We start from the raw sequence: 21,473 nt of genomic DNA on the forward strand, positions 1-21,473 counted from the left end.
CAAGGACTATCTTCTGTATTTGTTCACTGAGCTATTTTGGACAAGTTACATGCTCATTTCATTGATCTCTGTGAGGATCAGGTAAACCCCAGATGGACCCACTTGAAATTCACAGGGGGAAACAACCCCAAGAGGATCGCTTCTCCATGTTCAGACAGATTCCCTCTGACTTTTATATTTGCCAAACTGCAAATAACACAGAATAAAACGTAGCCTTCTTCCACTCCGTAACAGCTGCCAAATGACTCTGAAGGAACAAATTGTTGAAGATCACTCACTTTCAATTAAGAATTTCCCAAAATTTATATTTAATATAAGTCAACAATAGTTTGCTATTTCAATTGTTGACTTAAATATAATGTCAGCTTGTATTTGGGGTTGGTTAGTTGTCCAAATATTAGACCTAAATTTTGTAACTTTTGGAATCAGATTTCCAAGGGGAAAAAAAAATCATCATGTAAAGGAAATGGAAAACTCGGAATGAGCATCTGATCTCAATGGGATGTTTTTAATTAGCCACTCGGGTAAAAGTCCTGCCAGGAGTGCGGTGGCTCCAAGGAGAGTCCTAGCATGTAGCTCCAGCTCTGCGCAAAGCCACATCTTCAGCACTTAGTTCAAAAGTAATTACCATCTAACTGGCACTGGGGTGGAGGGAAAGAAGAAGTAGCTGTGTTCATCTTGTGATTAAATGGCAATTAGCAACTAAGTGCCCCGCAGTCACATGGTACTCACAGCCTCGCTTCCCTCCGCCCATACCACCAGCCCTCTGGGGATCAGAGCCCAATACATCAGTTCGGACCCTGGGGAATCCCGAGGCTGAGCCTCGCACCAGCCAGCATAGGTCAGATGGAGGCACGAATTAGTGGTTAAGACCACAAACCCTGCAGCCAAGCTTCCCTGGTTCCAAACATATCTCCACTGTCCACCTGTCAACTCAGCCAGGTTTCTTAACATCAGTACCCCTGTCTGCAAATGGGAGAAAGAGTTGTTTCTCACACCTAGCTCGACTGCAATAACTGCAAGGCATTGCGGAGAGTTGCTGAGCGCCCATCAAAGGTGGCTAATGTTTCTTAGTCAGCCCTTTCCCTCCCCGGGGCTGGGATAAATTAACTCTTTCTGCCAAAGCATCATCTAATGATAAAGAAATAATAATTAATGTATGTAATCCCAGACCTCCCAAAAATACAACCCCTCTCTTGTGTCAGCCTCCCCCTTGAGTCATGAATTCGGGTTCATCCTGCGCCCAAGGGACCACCCTCACATATTCCAAATTATCAATCGAGTAGAAGTATGTCCTGACTGGCAAGTGTTAATGCCCCAAAATAACGAGGCCATGGATGCAGACCAGAAACTGGAAAGTCCAGTGTCTCAAGACTGAAATGAAGGAGGATGAATCAAAAGAACATCAAAGGAGAGAAGCACGTGGTCAGCTCTTGATTGTCCACATTTACAACCAATGTCCAGTTCTCTGACTGGCATCTCCTCTCGTCATTGTGAGTGTGAATCTGATGTACAGATTATTTTTAAGTTTAGATTTAAAACATAAGCAGGGCTGGGGTTGTGACTCAGCGGTAGAGCACTCGCCTAGCACATGCGAGGCCCTGGGTTTGATCCTCAGCACCACATAAAAATAAATATATAAAATTAAGATATCGGCAACTATAACTAAAAAAATAAATATTTTTTTAAAAAACATGAGCAGATGACAAGCCTGTTGCAAAACCATAGATGTTCGTGGCTATTCATCTGCAACAGGAGGTGCCATTTGGCTTCCAATGCTTCTCCAGCCCTCACCCCACTCTGCCATGGGTCACAGGTGCCTGCATTTCCCACAGCCCTTGCCAGCTGGCTTCTAAGTAGCTTTGGCCGTCAATTCTGAACTCTTATCTTTGCTTGCAGTGACCAGTGAGGTAGCCACTAACCCGCTGTGGCTACTGCATATTTGAAATGTGGCCACTCTGAATTGAATTGTGTCAAAATTTAAAGAACACACCATATTTTGAAGCCTCAAACTGAAAAAAAACTATAAAATATCTCATTTATAGTTTTATATTGATTACATGTTGAAATTAGAATATTTTGGATATGTTAGGTAAAATGAAATATATACTATTAAAATGAATTTCTTCTTTTTATTATAAAATGTTAAATTAGACTTTATCATGTTTCCACTGGGCAACACTGACTCTAGAAGTTCAGGAAATCAAAAGCCCTTCTGCCGCTCTCCTGGTCCGGACGGAGAACCTTAATGAAAAGCAGCAGTATTGATACATTGATGGGGTGGGGGGGGCCGGCAGAGCTAGCAGGAAAGATGGATGTGCTGGAGTTTCAACTTGCTGACGCCCAAGTCAAGATTCAGCTGCCCAGAAAATAACAAAGGCCCAATTAGAGGTGCTGTCCGCTGGACACAGCATCACTGTGCAAACGTGTGCTTCCCTCAAGGTCCAAGAGAGAAGCACTTACAGCCCTGTACTCTCACTGAGTGAAACCTGAAGAAAGTGAGGGCCAGGAGTCAGAGTTTCAGAGGACTGAATTTACCCATTACTCCCCAATTTCACTATCATTCAAAACCGTACATCAAGAATACATCTTGAAAGTCTACAAGGGACTTTTGAGCTGTAGGATATTCAGAAGAACACATATATATTCCACCTGACGTCTAGATAGCAGGCTTGGCGTGGAGCCTGGTATACATACATTGGGTGCTTAATGATGTTTGCTGAGCTGAACTAAATGAAAAACTTTAACAAACTTCACAACTGCTGGGACTCGGAATCTAGTAATGTTGTTTAAATCAAGAAAGCAAAGATGCATCTTGAGAAATTCAGAAATGAAGTTGCAGAAAATAACGAGAACATACCACAACTATTAAGTGCATGAAAACCTGAATCAGACATTTACACAGTCCTGTGTGGCTTTAACAACTGATGAGGACTCTGGTTTCATACTAGGTGGTTCTTTCCATAAAGAACTTGCTAGTTCTTTAAGAGGGAAGAGCTCTTTTGGCCACCTTCTTTTGTAAGTCGGGGACACTCAGCCACTGAGCCACATCCCCAGTCCTATTTTGTATTTCATTTAGAAACAGTGTCTCACTGAGTTGCTTAGCAACTTGCTGTTGCAGAGGCTGGCTTTGAACCTGGCTGGGATTACAGGTGTGCAACACCGTGCCTGGCTTGGCCACTTACATGTGTACTGCATTTTACACTTACAAAGAAAAACAATTATTTAAACTTTCCTTCTTCCTTTGAATAGATCATGTGGGTACTGAGCGGAACTCAGGGCTTTGGGGTGGATAAGACCAATAACAGGAATCACTAATGTGGTTTCTATGGAATGCCATGGATTCATTAGGTAGAATCATGTGATAAATCAAGAGCACTACATTTTTCCTCCATCCATCTTTGTCTTTGGGATTCCAGGTGATGCTGCTGACAGTGCCACTCTGAGCTACATGAGCAGTCTTGCTTGAGGAAGGTGGCTGAGGGACCAATGCTGCTGCTCCTCAGCTCTCCATCAGCAGTGGGACTCCTCACTCTGAAGTCACTTGGAAACCACACTCGAAAAAACTGCATTGAACTTCCCCAGCAACTTACAGGAATGAGACTCAAGTCTTTGGGAGTGTTCTCTTCTCCCGATCACGTAGCCTAGAGCCTGAAGAGACAAGCACAGGGTCCTTAAAAACCCCAGTGGCCGCTGTTCTCAGATGAAGAGGGCTGAATAGTGGCCTCCAAAGAGATGTGTCTAAGTCCTACCCCCCCAACCTGTGAATGTGAGTTTATTTGGAAGAGAATTTTTTGCAGATATAAATTACTATCTCAAGAGGAGATCATCCCGGATTTAGGGTGAGCTGCCAAATAAATTTTATTTATTTTTATGTGGTGCTGAGGATCAAACCCTCACACATGCTAGGCAAGCGCTCTACCACTGAGCTTCAGCCCCAGCCTCCAGAGGAGGCTTTGACACACTGTGTCAATCAGATTCCCATCAGCATACAAAATGCCTGATACAATTAAGTTATAAAGAAAAAAAAGTTGTAGGGGCTGGGGTTGTGGCTCAGTGGCAGAGCACTTGCCTAGCATGTGCGGAGCCCTGGGTCCAATCCTCAGCACTATACAAAAATAAATTAAAAAATAAAGGTACTGTGTTCAACTACAACTAAAAAAAATATTTAAAAAGATTGTACTTTGGCTCACAGTTTTAGAGGTTCTAATACATTAATGGTTGGCCCCATTGTTTGGGCCTCTAGTGAGGCAGCTCTTCATGGCAGGGTTTACACTATAAGCCAACAAGCAAGGGAGAAAAAGGAAGGGTCTGGGGTCTTACAGTGCCCCTCAAGGGATGCCCTCAAATGCCTAAGGCCTTTCTTTTTTTAAAGTTTTATTTATTTTTTATTTTTTATTAGTTGCTCATGGCAGTACAATGATCTTGACAATTCAAACATTTGAATCAAATGGGGTATAATTTCTCATTTTTCCAAGTGTACAGGTTGCAGGATCACATTGGTTATATGGCCACGTATATACACACAGCAATACTAGTGTCTATTTTATTCTGCTGCCCTTCCTATCCCCCCTCCCCTCCCCTCCCCTCCCAATTTAATGTGACACATTTCTTTTTTTTCCCTCACATCATCATACATGTATTTTGTTTTAACGATGAGGGTCTCCTTCCATCTTCCTTGCAATTCCCCTTCTCCCTCCCATCTCTCTTCCCTATTTAGTGGTAATTTTCTTCTCATGCTCTTCCTCCCAACCCCATTTTGGGTCATCCCCCTTATATCAGAGAAGACAGTTGGCGTTTGTTTTTTAGGGATCGGCTAACTTCACTTAGCATAATGCCATCCATTTCCCTGCAAATGCCATGATCTTGTTATTTTTTAGTGCTGAGTAATAGTCCATTGTGTATAAATGCCATATTTTTTTATCCATTCATCTATTGAAGGGCATCTAGGTTGGTTCCACAGTCTAGCTATTGTGAATTGTGCTGCTATGAACATCGATGTGGCAGCATCCCTGTAGTATGCTCTTTTTAGGTCTTTTGGGTATAGCCTGAGAAGGGGAATAGCTGGGTCAAATGGTGGTTTCATTCCCAGCTTTCCAAAGAATCTCTATACTGCTTTCCAAATTGGCTGCACCAATTTGCAGTTCCACCAGCAATGTACGAGTGTACCTTTTTCTCTGCATCCTCGCCAGAACTTGTTGTTGTTTGACTTCATAATGGCTGCCATTCTTACTGGAGTGAGATGGTATCTTAAAGTAGTTTTGATTTGCATTTCTTTGACTGCTAGAGAAGGTGAGCATTTTTTCGTGTATTTGTTGATTGATTGTATATCTTCCTCTGAGAAGTGTCTGTTCAGGTCCTTGGCCCATTTGTTGATTGGGCTATTTATTTTTTTGTTGTTTAACTTTTTGAGAATCAACCTAACAAAAGAAGTGAAAGATCTATACAATGAAAACTACAGAACCCTAAAGAGAGAACTAGAAGAAGACCTTAGAAGATGGAAAGATATACCTTGCTCATGGATAGGCAGAATTAATATTATTAATATGGCCATATTACCAAAAGCACTTTACAGATTCAATGCAATTCCGATCAAAATCCCAATGGCATTCCTTGCAGAAATAAAAAAAAGCAATCATGAAATTCATCTGGAAAAATAAGAGACCCAGAATAGCTAAAGCAATTCTAAGCAGGAAGAGTGAAACAGGTGGTATAGCGATACCAAATTTTTAACTATGCTATAGAGCAATAGTCAAAAACAGCATGGTACTGGTACCAAAACAGGCTGGTAGACCAATGGTACAGAATAGAGGACACAGAGACCAATCCACAAAATTGCCTAAGGCCTTTCGACAGGGTCTGCCTCCTAAAGGCCTCCTGGCCTCTGATACCTCCACCAGAACCAAACCTGTAGCTCCTTGGGGGACACTTATCCAAACCATTGCACAGACACAAGTGAAGACAGAAGGGGAGAGTGTGGTGACCACTACAAGCTGAGGGCAGCGGCCGGCGGCCACCAAATGCTAGGAAAGAAGAAGGGAGGGACCATCTCTGTTGACAGCTTGATTTTGAGCTTCCAGTCTTCAAAAGAATGAATTCCTGTTGTTTGAAACCACTCAATTTGTGGCAACTTGTTATGACAACCTAATAACTCAGACATCAGGTAACAAAGCCCAGCAGAGCCCAGGGCTCAGAGGCGTCTGACAGTGTGCACAGAGGGGCGGGGCAAATGGAGCTTCCCACAGCCAAGACGAGATGCTCCCCGAGCCCTGCTGCCACGGCACCCCACAGGACATCACAAGACTGTTGGGTCTGGACTAAAGGAAACTCACTTTCTTCCCAAGTAAAATTGTTGCAGTCTGGCTGGGCACAAAATCACGAGCAATTCAAGCAGGAACAAACTTTATTTCCAAAATTCCCACAAACGCCACGCACGCGGCCTTCGCCCGGGACACACCACACCAACAGGAGATCCCTCCTCCGGAAATCCCTCCTACCGCACTTCCCCAACCAATGGGAACTCTCCAGGAGTCTCCACAGAGCTCCAAAGTAGCAAGCCAAGGCGGACAGAAGGGGTCTAATATCCATTTGAATGCACATCTTAACATAATCATTATCATCTCAATGGCTTGTTGGCGTCACCTTTCAACCAAAAATGCCATGCGTCATTCCTACTCGGCTATGGCTCTCAGCATAAAATCAGAAGAGGTCGTCTAGTTACACCCAGGGCTTGCATCTTTTTTTAAAATTTTTTATTTGTTTTAATTAGTTACACATGACAGTACAATGACATTGACATATAAAAACAAATGCCGAATGTCTTCTCTGATATAAGGGGGTGACTCAAAATGGGGTAGGGAGGAAGAGCACAGGCTCGCATCTCGCTCCCACCCTCCCAACACACACGCACGCACGCACATGCACACACGCACAAGCACACACGCATGTACATGCACACACACACTCCCTGCCCACACAAGGAAGGTCACCTCCTTCACCAGCATGCACCCTTGGGCTCTCTTGTGAGTCTCCAGGGAGCAAGGACTGTGCTCTCAACCTCCAAATGACCCAGGCTCCGAGGGCCATGCCCAATACACATAAAGGTGTCCAAGTTTATTTCCAGTGTGTATCTGAATAACACAGGCTGAGTAGTTTATCAGGAAAGAAGTTTATTTGTCTCATTGTCCTGACGGTCAGAAAGTTCAAGATCAGGTGACTCCGTCTGGTGGTAAGAGGGACTGAGACAACTGGTTATGAAGTCACAGACTCATTGGATTAGGGCCCTACCTTTATGGCTTCACTTATGCTTGATTACTTCCAAATCCCAAATACCATAGATTAAGTTTCTATCCATTAAAGAGGCTATTAGGAGGGGCTAGGGCTCAGTGGTAGAGCACTTGCCTAGCATGTGTGAGGCACTGGGTTTGATCCTCAGCACAACATAAAAAAATAAATAAAACAAAGGTATTGTGTCCATCTACAATTAAAAAAGTAAAATAAAAAAAAATAAAGAGGGCATTAGGACCCTCACAGTGGGGATTAGATTCCAACACGAGTCTTGGCAGCGATATCCACAGTATTACGGGGCTTATTAATGTCTGCTGAGTGGGCAGAGAAAATCAACCTAGGATTAAAAGCATCCTCCACTTATTGAGCATGAATCTACCCGCCAGTGACACCTGTGTCCTGGTCCTGGTTCATTTCTCAAGTCTGTCTACTGACCGTGTCCCTGTGGCCAGTACGGCACCTGGGCATCAGGCCACCTTCAGAGCCTCTCTGGATCACAGACATGTACCCTTAGCTGTTGAACAGAGGCCCTGGGCACATCGTGTCCTCTCCTGGGCATCTGCATAAGCAGTGTTGTCCCTTGTTTGTTCAAATCACTCAAATGCAGGGCCTCTAGGAAGTCTTTCTAGGCTTCCCCAGGAAGCTTTCATGTCCTTCTTCCATGACATTATGGAAAACCCTTGGCACTGACACCTGGTGATGGCAGTTGTGCTGGGCTCTGTGGTGGAGGGGGAGTCGTGGTATAGATGTGATGCCCTCTGTCCTGGGTCCGCCCTTCTTCGTAACCATCGTCTGGCTGAATTGCACACATGCTCCCTCACTGCACCAGAAGCTCCAAAGGACAGGAGCAAAGTCTGCTCCCCTTGAAATCATGAGTACCCAACAGGTAGATGACAGCCACCAGGAGTCGCAGAGGACATGTCAGTCTTCAGACGCTGTCTCCCCAACCAAGCACCAGCAAACTATGGCCTGACTCTGTGCAGTGAACCCTGTGAACTAGAGGGACAGGACACAGATACTCGGGGTGGCCCCACAAAGCCCAAAGTCCTTAATATGAGACACTCTTCAGAAAAAGCTGGCGGCACCCCCCAGCAAACACCAGACTCGTCGTTTAAGTGTGGCCTCAATTTCTTCTCGGATTATCTCATCTTGGCTTATCCAGAAATCCTCCTAGGGGCCGGGGATGCTCTGGTTCCCAGATTGGGCTCGGGCTGCCCTGATGGGAGCAGAGTGCTAGCCACACTCTGAGAGGAGGCAGGTTAGCGTTTTAAGAGCCGGGACCTCAGATTCCAAACAGTTTCCCTTAGTCCACTATAAATGGAATACATAAGGTAAAAAAATCCAGATCATTTGTTGGGAAGAGGAGAAGGCTGTTCAGTTGCCCACAAAGCCAAGCCACCACCAAAACCTCCTCAGAGAGCAAGTTCCTTTGAGAGAATCAGGACTGGGCTGGCCCAGGAGGTCCATCTGCACACAGGATCTGCATTCCCCTGAGCCCTGCAGACCTGCGTGGCTTTCCTGTTGTCCCTTCTCATGAGTTAAAAACTTCTTCCTGATGATGACTGCATCTTCCTAAAAGCTGCTTCTGAGTCCTTGTTTTCAAAGAAGCTGGATCCATCTTAATATTTTCCTGCCATAATTGCCTGAGGCCAATTTCTTCTAAAGGAATTAAAAATGCAAATCTAATATTCTAATTGCATCATAGGATAATCCTGGCGGCCCGATCAATACGATCCCCCACTGTCAATAATATGGCGGGAAGGCGTGCATGTCAGAGCCACCGGTCTCACTTTATCACTGGCCCCGTGGCCCATCCCCATTATGAGATGTGACATTTCACTAGTGGCCTCCCATCCATCAGCTCTAATTTGTGCATCACAGAGATGCCTGCTGTCGTCTCTGCATCCACGTCGCCTGGGGCACCAGACAGCCCAAAGCTGAAGCCTCTTGTTTCCAAGGACTAAATCCAGTGGCAGGAAGAGCCTGGAGGATAGCCACACAGAAGTTTGTTGTTGGTTTTTTTTTTTCCTGGTCACTGTCATTGAATTAGAAACAAAAGACATACAATGAGGAAGAGTTCAGGAAATGAAAATATGGAAACTCCCCAACTCATCAGTGCAGCCACAAAGCAAGGAGGGCATATGCCTGTAGTCAGAGACCTCGATGCAAGGTCCCACTGGTCTGGGCCACCCCCAGCAAGACAGCTATTCTCCGTGAGCCTCAGTCTCCTCTCCTGTAGGTAAGGACATTGACCTGGTTGTTCCAACCTAAAATTCATTTTACCTCTAGAGCAGAGAAGCTGGGAGTCTGGGCAGCAGGGTGACAGTACTGTCAGTTTGAGATCAGAGTCATCCTTGCCTCTTCTGGGCAGTTTGCCAGTTAACGTAGAGACATCTTAACGAGCACTTATCACCATGCCAACTACATTTCCATTAAGTGCTTTTCCAATAGCCCTCCTTCACTCTTTAAATGTGTTCACCAGAGCTGAGATATTTTCTTCAGGTTTCAAATCAACACATTTTAGTCCAAAACAGTATGATTCCATTTATCTACCTTAACCAGTAAAAAGCGTTTGTGCAAACGCTGTCAACAGCCATGGATTTCCTTCAAAGGAACTTAGTGATTGGGGTGTAACAAAACTTCAGTTTTCTATTAAATCTGACTTTAGGGTCAGCTAATTTCAAAGTGATGATCAGACCAAAGACTTAAATCCTTTGGAGAACGACTTTCTAAACTTATGAGAACACACAGCAAAACTCAAAGAACAACTTGTCTGACTTTGGAGAAGAGTACTTTGTATGTTTCTCACTTGTGATCATAGTAAGATTTTTTATTTATATTGTCCTTTGTAGTTATTCAATGGGCAGACATCCATGATGCGCCCCGCATTATGTAAGCAGCCTGCACACACGTGGCTCTTCTCAAGTTTGGTCCTCAGAGTGACCTCGGGAGCTAAGTGAGATAATGACAGTAAAGCTGGGTGGCAGGAAGAGACGTCCCAGGAGTCCTCACAGAAACGACAGTGACGGAGGATTGGAGGATTACTCGGAAAAGCAGGAAGAGCAAGAAGTGTTCCTGGAAGGCGGAGGCAAGTGTAGGGCTGTTTTCCCCAGGGGATGGGAGAGGGCTTGGAGACCTGGAGCGAGAGCCTGGCAGGAAGGCCGGCAGGAGGGCAGGGAAGTGCACTGGGGAGGTGTCCTATTGATCCTCAGCAGAATGAGAGGACTGATCATCGCCTGTTGACCCGTGAGCTTCGGGACAAGAAAACAGTGCTGCCAAGAGGCTGGCCACTCGTGCACAAGTCCTGGCTCTATTTTGTCTCCTCCTGGATGGGGTTGTTAGGCTGATGGTCACTGGATCTGGATTTCAGCGAGGTGCTTGGCAGAGCTGCTCAGGATATTATGGTGGCAGGTGGAGGAGTGCAGAGCCCACCCTGTGGACAGAAGGGAGCTCAGCCTGGGAGGACGCCCAGGCCATGCCTGGGGCGCTGCCTTTGTCCTGCTCAGCAAGCTCACCTGTGGCTGGACAGGGCATCGGGAGGCCCTTGTTAGAACACTGACATCATCATGGGAGGGTCTGTTTATATGTCACTCAACACAACCTGGACGGACGCCAAGTGCTCTCACTCTGCTAGGCTAAGTCCAGTCACCCTGGACCAGCAAGAAGAGATACAATAGGAATGAACATAAAGTCCTCTCATGGATTCCAAAATTAACAACAGGATTGCTGGCTCAGGAGCTGCTCATGGAGAGAGGACCTGGCCCCAGGCACTTTGTGTCCCCAAAGCATGCTGTAGCCAATAATAAAGCCTAAAGGCTTTTGGACTAGAAACTCAGGGCCCTCTGAGCAGCTGTGATCCTGCTGCATGATGCCTGGTAGACGCAGGTTCCATATGCTGCATTTTAAAACAAACCAGAAAGAATTGAACCACTGAAGAGGCCACAGCCCTGGGTGAGGTTGATGGGTGAGGTCGGCGGTTGCTATGGGTAGGTTATGGCTTGAATGTCCCCCGAGGCTTCCCATGTTGAAATCTAATCCCCATTGTCAGGCTTTGATCGCAGAAACTTCCTGACAACTTCGGAGGTGGGGCCTTGGGGAGGATTAGGATTAGACATGGTTGGTGGGGAGGAGCTCCGTGATTAATACTAGTGACTGGGTAAACACGGGAGAGAGACAGGAAGAGACACACATACACATGTGCCCTGTGTCCCTCACCATGTGACATTCTTCTCTACTTCTGGATTCTGCCAGCAAGAAGACCTTTACCAGATGGGGCTCCTACACCTTGCCCCTCCAGAACCATGAGCCAAAAGAAACCTTCTTTCTTTATAAAGTAGCCTGCCTCAGATGTTCTGTTATGAAATGATGAAAAACAGACTAATGCAGTGACATTTAGCATAGGACAGGCAAGGTGGCCATCTGTACTATTTAGGGAACTGACACAGGAAGGACTAGAAAACACAATCCTGCTCAGCAAGAACAGAGGGAGCTACCGAAGCCCAGAGGGAGTTTCAGGCAATCTAAGCAGGCAGAGTTGCCCCCTGTGTGACTGAGTTCTCAGTACCGAGAGGACTCACAGGCTGGGCTACTGAGTAAGACACTGTTCTGTGGGATGCTCTGGGACAGATGGTTTGGTAAATGTAGATGTGTTAACAACAGAATTGCCATAGAGTGAGCCCTGCCGGTTTAATCCGACGCATTAACTTCTGGCAGTTGTTAGTTCAGGTGCTTTATATACGTAGGGTAGGTGAAGTGGGACAGTGAGAAGCAGCCACACGTTGTGTTCCCTGGAGGAGCTTAAAATCCTAACTACAACCAGATACACTCCTTGCTTGTATAATTGTATCAAAATGAATTCTGCTGTCATGTATAATTAAAAAGAACCAATAAACTACGAAAAATCTAAAGACATATAAGCAATCGATTGACTTTAAATAAAAGATGAAATGAAATATAACAGAAGAACCAAATAAGAGCTGCAAAATAGAGGGTAACAATTTTAAGTTGGGTCAGAGGCTGATCAAGGAGGCTTCACAGGACAGGAGGACTTGACCTTCATGGGTGCTGGGTTTCCAGGCGGCTCAGGCACCGTCCACCCTACACGCCCCCCGCAACCCGCCATCATTTCCCACGTTCAACCACTGAAAACTCCACGTTGTCTGTGCTGCTACTTAGAAGAGATCTTGTTTTCTGGCCACACCTGACAACCACTCCCTACCCTCCCTAAGGTTCTCATTGTTACTAGACTCTGATATTCTGTGTCACAGCCCTGACCACTGTCAACAGAGTCCGGCCCAGAAGTGGTAACTAGGCCATTTGCCATAAAAGGCCACTGACGGTAACCGGATCACAGGATGTGATTACTTCATGCCTGTGTTAGAAACACATCAAGATCTCAACCACGTTCAAGAAGAGGGGGTCACACAGGGTGTGGTCATGGGCCACTTTAAGATCTGTCTGCAAATGTGCCAGACAAGGGAGAGTTAGAGCCCGGGAACAAGAGGTGGAACATGGGCCACTGGGGCAGGTCACAGCTGGACTCCCCACCTTTGGGAAGGTCTTCTGGGTGCCTTTGTTTCCTCTCTGCTCTTTGCTGGACAAACAGCTTACTGTCCCGCAGGTGTCACAAGGGGGCAGCTTCGGCCCCAGGTACTCCCTTCTGCAGGCTTCAGTTGTTGGTAGCCAGAGACACCTTAGTCTTCAGGCATGCTGAGTACCCCCTGGAGCAGTGAGAAAAGGCAGCTCCCACATCAGCCACTTTGGCAGACCTCCAGCCAGCTCTTGAGGGCCCTCACCTACCCAGCTCTGGTGGCCGACCCCCTGGGACTCCCTAGTGTCAGCCATCATCAGGCCCCTGGCCTGCGGTTAAGTCACCGGGTCCCCCAATCCCTGTGCTTACACAGGGGAACTCCCACACGTCGCCAGATGCTTAGACATAGTTCATTTCCAGCAGTGGGAATGTCACCTGCACTGAGCTCCTGCTGCTGCCTCGCCGTCTCCTTTATCACATGAAAGGTGACACTTCCCAAGAACCAGCCCTTTAAAGGTTTGCCACCACCACGTTCCACTCCACACGGAAGACCCCATATTCCTAGGTCTTCTCCTTCAGGCCCTCCCCTGGAGAGCTCAAAGGAAGACTCTGTGTTCCGTTGTCCCGCCCCTTGGTAAAGGGTCTGAAACTGTGTGGAAGGTTGTCAGGAGGCACTTTCAATGCAAGCCATTGCCTCCATCCAGATGTGCTGCCCCTCCTTGGAGAGATGTCTCCAAAAATGGGTAACTGCTGCACATCTGATGCTCTTTGGGGCATTGACTAACGGTAAGAAGGACTTTATTGATCATAAAATGGCCTTGGTCTTCCTCTATAGTCAGAGCTCTACAGGATTGTGTTAGTTAACTTTCCGTTTCTGTGATAAACCCTGAGTTAATTCACTTATAAAGAGAGAAGTTTTGGGGGGGTTTATAGTCCAAAGGCCCCAGTCCGTGACTGGCCCCACTGCTTTGGGCCTGTACAGAGGCAACCCATGGCAGGAGGGCATGGCCCAGCAGGACTGCACCCCCTCGTGGCCACGACACCAATGAGAGAGGGAGAGGAAGAGACTGATCCCTTAGTCCCCTTGAGGGTACTCCCCAGTCACCCAAAGACCGCCCACTAGGCCCTGCCTCCTCTTAAGTTCCCATCACCTCCCTATAGCTCCAAGTTGGGGACCAAGTCTTTCTTTAACACATGGGCCTTTGGAGAACACTCCAGATTCAATTCATAGCAGTAATTTTATGACTCTGCCCACCAAGAAGTGCATACCTTTACCTTTAATCTGACTTATTAAAACTTGCTTTAGGCAAGAGCATAGCAGAAGTGACAGTGTGCCAGTGTGGGGCCTAGGCCTCGAGAACCCTTGCATGCCCCCTCCCACTTTGAGCCACATGGTCTCCGTAGCAACAAGACCAACAAGCGCTCTGCTGGAGCATGAGAGACCACGTGGAGCAGAGACTTACAAGATTAGCTTATGCCATCCTGCACAACCAGCCTCCAGCTCACCCAGAAGCTGGCTATAGACACACAAGTAAACTCAACTGAGACAAGCAAACCAGTCAAGCCAGCCCAAAACTCTGACCTACAGATTCAAGAGTGAGATCAATGGCCTTTGTTTTAAGCTACTCCAATGTGAGGTGGTTTGTTATACAGTGAGAGCTGACTGATACAGCCTCCATAGTTTATAGCAGAACCTGCCACATCACCAATTTCAAAGGAGTTCCTGCCTGGTTCATTTTCAAATATTCACCTTCTGTTCCTTCTTTCATTTGATCATTTAAAACCATTTCCTTGAGCCTCAAGGACCTAACACTGAACTGGAAGGAAAAGGCCTGGGCAAGGGGTTGAGTTGCCATCCACTTCTCTTTCACAAAAGCCCTTGCAAAGCAAATTTCTTTTATTTCATCCCTGGGTGACTGCCTTCAATTCCTTTGTTTCATAAGCTTCTATTCTCCCGGAGAGCCACGACAGCATTGATTTCAACCTATGATTGCCAGTGAAATATTAAACCCTATTGATTTGAAATTCAGGATTAGTTGCAAGTTGGATACTCTGCATATTTTGAAGCTGGGCGATTTTATTTCTTCTGGTTGAAGAGTAATTGCAGCTCCACGATACAATTTTTGATATAGTACTTCAAATCATCCTTCTTATTCTGTCTTCCCCCAAAATTGTGAAATGTGCTGTGTTAACCAACTAATCATTTTAGTCTTCCAAATGAAGCCTTCATTTTTCTTGCTAATAAGTATGCCTGTGCAAAAACACATATTCTCTGAATACTATCATTATGATTCCTTCTCATCCCCCAAACACCAACAAAAATCTCATTGGTAAAGATGCCCCATTCTGCATAAGAATTTGGTAGAATCATTCTGTTTAATAAGCAGATTTGTTGTTGTTTTGTTGTTTCATTGGAGCATACCACTGTGTCCAAGACTCTCCTAAGCTGGAGGCTCACCCTGGGACACGGATACAACGGAGAGTCTCTGATTTCAAACACTTTCAGAAAATAGAACCACACTGCCAAAATAAAATCTCCCGGGGCCAACGTAAATCTTGGTATCTAGTGGCTGTATAAAAGCCAAGTCCATCTTAAAATGCAAAAGCCCAAGCCCGCGACCACCAACTGCACACCCGTCCTTCAATTCTTAATTCGTGACTGCATTATTTTTAAGCCTCTCCAAAATAGAAGTAGTTAAATATTTTGAACAAAATGTGTATGCAAACGAATCTTTTACTTAATAGACATTTCTATCAAGGGCAGAAAACTGTTGCCCTAGTGGGTTCTAAATAAACACACGAAAGACAGACTCTCTCCTCCCTGTTGACATCCACGGCTCAGGCTGCCCTCCTCTTCTTCACCAGCTCGTCCCCAGTCTTTGATGGGCACATCTGCTCTTGCCAGCATTCACCCAGGGCCAGGCCAGCAGGCATTTGGGAGGACAGAGTGAGAGCAGAGCCCTGAGCGAGGGCTGCAGCCCCAAGCCCCAGCTCTCCTTTTCCTCTTTCTCCCTCACCCACCCCTTCCATCACCTTCCAGCAGCCTTGATGTGGTACTCTAGACACAAAATGTCTAGAAGGCGGAGTTGGAGGGGTCCCCTTTGAAATGCAGGTGAGATGTCTTAAGACTGATTCCACTTATTCTTCGATCCATTCCTTCCTTTCTCAAGCAGCCCCCACTGGGGTAATCTGACATCTGCAAGACAGCAGACAGAGATGCGGGCCTGAGAGCTTGGTGTCAAAGAATTCAGCATCTTCAGGGGAAATCCTGGTGAGGTTGACCTTTCCAACAGGCTTGCAGGTAAAAGTGGAGCTCAGACAAGCCCCTTCACTATGTCTGTGTCTCTACCAACATTTGCAAATAAATGAAATAAACAAAACCCCTGAGTCTGTAACCAGTTCATTAAGGAGTCTCAAAATTGTAAACATGAAATGGTTCAATTTCTTCTAATCACTTGTTTCTGTGGCCTTGCCTTCGAACACTTCTTAACCACAGCTGGGGCAGACACCTTACCTTTCCTCCCTTGGAATTTATAAGTGATGGGGCAGAAGTGAAGGCCCATTGAGAAGCTGCAACCCCAATCTTGATCTCAGTGTCCTGCCCTCTCTGTAGACTTGAGCTGAGACCATGGGCACTGAAGGGCGGGCTCAGGCTTCTGCAATGTCCACTGCCCACTCTGCTGAGCTCCCTGCTGTTGATTAACCAGGAGAGGGGACACATGCCCACTTACTGATCAGCCACGGCGCCATCCTCTCCGAGCTGGCTCCTGGAGCCCTCTGGCAGGCTGGCTGGCTGGCTGTAACTGAGTGGCAGGATCTAAGCAGGCTCTCTCTGATGGAAAACCAGAGTGCTTCAGAGGACTGGGAAGGATCTGTCACCTCCTCTCTCCACCTCCACCTGCCGCAGGATCCCCTGGCAGGAAATGCCTGCCTCTGCCTCCATCTCTCACACCTCCCTTTTTGACCTCTGTACTAAGGGCACATCACACAGCCACTTACGACTAGGTTCCTTGTGCCCCGGGGACATCCCTCTTACGTGGGCACCAACAGGACAGCTCAAGCCCTGCCATCTTTCAGAACACCCTCTGGGGAAGGAAGCTCAGGCACCCTGCCACATGGATGGCTTCCAGTTGTCCCATCCCACCCTCTGCCTGTTCTGCATCCCTCGGGGCCTCTCAGGCCAATCAGCAGGTAGCGATACGATGTCCAGCCGGGAAAGGCAAGCCTCCCTCTCTCTCGGGAAGCCCCGGTCTTTCAGTACTTCCCTAGGCATCCCCCTTGTCCTCATGTTCATGCTCCTCATAACCACGAGGAGGAGTCCTTGGTAGAAGCTGTAGCACAGATGGTGACATGGTTTGGGTGTGAGCTGTCCCCAAAAGCTTATGTATGTGACAATGCGAGACAGCTCAGAGGAGAAATGAATGGGTTACAAGGGCCTTAACCCAAGCAGTGAATTCACCTCCTGATGGGATTGATTGAGTGGTAACTGGAGGCAGAGAGGGTGTGGCTGGAGGAGGTGGGGTCTTGGGGAGTGGCTTAGTGTATTTTGTATCTGGTCAGTATCTCTGCTTCCTGACCATCCTATGAGCCACTGCCCTCTGCCACATCCTTCCACCACTTCGTTCTGCCTCATCTTGAGCCCAGAGGAATGCAGGCTGCTGTCTATGAACTGAGACCTCGGAAACTGTGAGCCCCCAAATAAACTTTTCCTCCCCTAAAACTGTTCTTGTCACTTCTTTTAGTAAAAGCAGCAAAAAAGCTGACTAAAACAGAGGGCTCTGCACAGGCCTGTGTGGCCCTGCCCCTTGCGATGGCTTGGGGTCCAAGCCCTAGCTGCTAGTTCTGGGGCAACTGAAAAAGTCCCACTAACCATTTTGCATTTCCTCGGGCTTCCTCAGCAACACGCGTATTAAACGGCAGGAATTTATTCTCCCAGTTCTGGAGGCCAGAGGTCGGCAATCCAGGGGGTGGAGGGCTGTACTCCTTCCCTGCCTCCTGCAGCTTCTGGTGGCTCTGGGCTCTCCTGGGCTTGCTGCTGCCTCGCTCCCCTGCCTCCCTCCTCTGCCTCCGTCTTCACATGGCCTTCTTCTCTCTGCCTGCTCTCCTCCTCCCATAAGGACATGGGGCATTGGATCTAGGTCTCACCCTAATCCCACATGACCTCACTAACTAAGTCCATCTGCACAGACCCTATTTCCAATCAAGATCACATTGGGAGGCTCAGGACAGTCCTGAAGTGCTGTGGGACAGTCATTAATCCAGTACGATCTTGCTACAGAAAATCTGCATGTGGTCTCTTGTTACATGGAGGGCTTCAAGGAAGAAAGTTTAGGGATGGCCATGGGACTGGATACCTGCAGGTCCATCCTGAGAGCTGCCAAAGAAGGGGAGGGTGGAAAGGAAATGGACAACAGTGGTCATCAAATCACTGGCTCAAGAGATCTCTCTAGATTCTTCTATTGCCTCGGACCCAGGAATGCCTTGCTCCTCCATCCCCAGCCAGCACCCTCCAGGGCACAGCACCCCTCCAGCTTCCACAGCAGGGGAGGGGAGAAGCCTCCTTCCATCTGAGAAGAAGATACTCACCCAGACATGGCGATGTTCTTGGCGTTTCTTCCCACACTCCCGCCTGTGCCTGTCCTGGCTTCCAGCCCTGGTGGTACCACAGGACCTGGCTCAGCTGCACGGGGATCCTTCCATCCTCTCTGTGAGATGAGCACCCCGGCTCCTCACATGCCTTTCCTACAGGGCGGGGACATTCCTTATAGTGCTACCGTTCAGAAAAGAGTGTTCATAGTATAATAATGAGACAAGCCTTCAAATGTCCAACTTAACACATGAAGCCAGAGGGCATGTGTTTGAGATAGAGGGGCTATTGTAGGAAAACTTCATTCTTAGTCATTTTCACATCATTAAATATAAACTCACATCAACTGTTTTTAATTTATTTTATGGTATATATCCAAGGTATAGACACTCTGTCAATACACACATAGTGAAATGGTTACCGTAGGTAAGCAAATTAACTTTATTTTTAAAAATTCTTTATTTGTTCTTTTTAGTTACACCTGACAGTAGAATGTGTTTGGACATATTATACATACATGGAGTATAACTTCCCTTCTTGTGGTTGAACGTAATATGGAGTTACACTGATGGTGTAATCACATATAAACATAGGAGAGTTGTGTCTGATTCATTCTGAACACATTATCTTTCTATGCTAACCTAATTTCTTTGTTTCTGAGATAATAGCACCTAAAATCTACTCTCCTGGGAAATTTTCAATTTAAGTCCAATATTATTAAGTGTATTCCTCCTTCTGCACATTTGACCACTAGACTTTTTCATCCTACATACCTGCAAATTTGTACCTTTGACCCATATCTTCCCACTTTCCTTCTTTCCCTGACCCTGGTAACCACCATTTCTTTGTGTTCAACTTTCTAAGATTCTCACCTTAGGTTGATTCTGTATCTTGACCAATGTGCATAGTGCTATGGTAAATATGAGATTGCAGATGTGTCTTGGACATAGTGATTCCACTTCCTTCAACATATAACAAGAAATGGAGCTGCAGGATCATATGGTCAGCCTAGTTTTAATTTTTGAGGAACCTCTGTACTGCTTCCCAATTCACATTCCCCAAGAGCAAGCAAGGGTTCTCTTTCTCCCATATCCTTCCCAACATCTGTAAGCCTTTGTCTTCTTGATAACAATAGTCATCCTAACAGATGAGAGGTGACATTGTGGTTTTTGCATTTCCCTGATGATCAGTAATGCTGAACACTCTGTCATGTGTCTGTGGCTACTTTATCTTCTTTAGAACAATTTCTGTTCAAATCCTTGCCCATCTTTTAATCAGGTTATTTGTTGTTTTGTTGTTAACTTATGTGAGTTCCTTATATATTTGGGAATTGGTAAGAAATATTTTGACATCTTCGTTTACACCCTTCCCCCAAAATAGTGAGGCATACATTTTCTCCATCCAGGTGGGGCTCCTGCAGCCTGGAACCGGCTGCTCTTCTCACCAGGCACTGACTCGGGCCCACATCAATAAGCATGGAGTTATTAGGAGGAGACTTGAGGAATTCACAGAATCAGGAGGGCTGGACGAGGCACCTAGCAAAGGCCCAACTTGGGACACCAGCAGGAGATGCTGGAATCTTCTATCAGACGTCTCCCTGCACTGACTCATCTCCAAATTCTGCCACAGTGTGCCCTGCTTTCCTGCCTTCTTGAGAGGCCCATCAACTTGCAGCTCATGGGGTCCCATGTACACTTTCAGTGGGACAGAGCCCAGGAAGAAAACTCCCAATATAAACAACTCAAGTGGTCCCTGGAAGAATGTGCTGGAAGACTCAGTCCGAATCACATATCATCAGGGTCAAAGGGGTGCTGGGTGTACTGGTGAAAGCTAGATGCAGAGACCGGCAGTGATACTATTACTCTCATTGATGATGTGTTCCAAGGGCTTGTTAGGTCCAGCCTCCTTCTAATGCATCCCCCTCAACAAGCCACAGAGCAGCTCTTGGTTAAAAGAGGAAATGAGGGCACAGAGAAACGGTGACTTGCCCGAGATCATGCCGCTGGTGATGTGGGCTGGGAGTCCACATCAGCACTCTTGCTGGGCCACCTCGGAGGGTGGTCAGCCACCGCTAGCAACCAAGGCCCCAACCCACTGAGAAACTCCCAGGTGATCCTAAAACATCTCACCTGAGACCTTGTGGCTGAAGAAGGCCTCAAACTGGTGAAGCTCAGGAGACAGCCACTGCATTAGCAGAGTCGTAAGGTGGTTCCCGACCCCAGGCCACAGGTTGTCCTCTAACTCAGTCTTCTCCTCCTGACTCACCGAGGGATATGACTACAAAACAGGGACTTAGAGAAGCGACCTTTGCCAAAAGCACTATTCTTGGGCCTCTTAGATGAATTGTCAGCTTATACAGCATTCAGCCCCTGGAGAGGTGCCAGGCCACCTTCAGTTCTTGCCCCACACCTTCCAGGAACCTCGGCGGGCAAGTGCAGCACCCCGCAATGAGACAGTCTCCTAAGCAGGAGCCATCATCTCATGGGAATTGAATTGCCTGCTTCTGAAATCACAGATCTGACAAACATCCTGAGCAGCAAATGAAAATCACCCACTCAGCCCGTAAGTGCTTCTCCAGAGCCACTTCGCAGAACCCAAACTGACATCGTGATTAACCAGACTGCAGTTTGACCAGGACTTCTTAGTTATGAAGACCACTCGCCCCTGCCTGATTCTTCCTCTATTTAAACCTGCAGCTCAGGTCAGCAAACCTGTAGACGGGGCTGAGGGGCTGGATCTTGCTTGCCTTCTCAACATGGCCATATTGATTAAAGTTCCCTTTCCTGCTTTTTACATTACCCTTTCTGCTAGGTTTTGGTGTGAGTGGCCCAGCCTTGTTTGTTGAGATTCCCAGAGTCATGCCTCTGGCCTGGGACTCTGGCAACCTCTCCATCTTGCCAGCATGCAACAGAGAACTCCCTGCTGGCCCTGAAGAAGCTGGCTGACTTGCCCTGAACTGCCTTCAAAGAAGCCATGCATCACAGAACAGCAGTGGCCTCTGGGGCTGAGGACCTCCGTCTTGTGCCTCAGCAAGGTGAGCTCTGCCAGCCACAGGGAGCTTGGACCCTG

Source organism: Urocitellus parryii, chromosome 2 (genome assembly GCF_045843805.1).
Source record: "Urocitellus parryii isolate mUroPar1 chromosome 2, mUroPar1.hap1, whole genome shotgun sequence".
Classification (NCBI taxonomy): domain Eukaryota; kingdom Metazoa; phylum Chordata; class Mammalia; order Rodentia; family Sciuridae; genus Urocitellus; species Urocitellus parryii.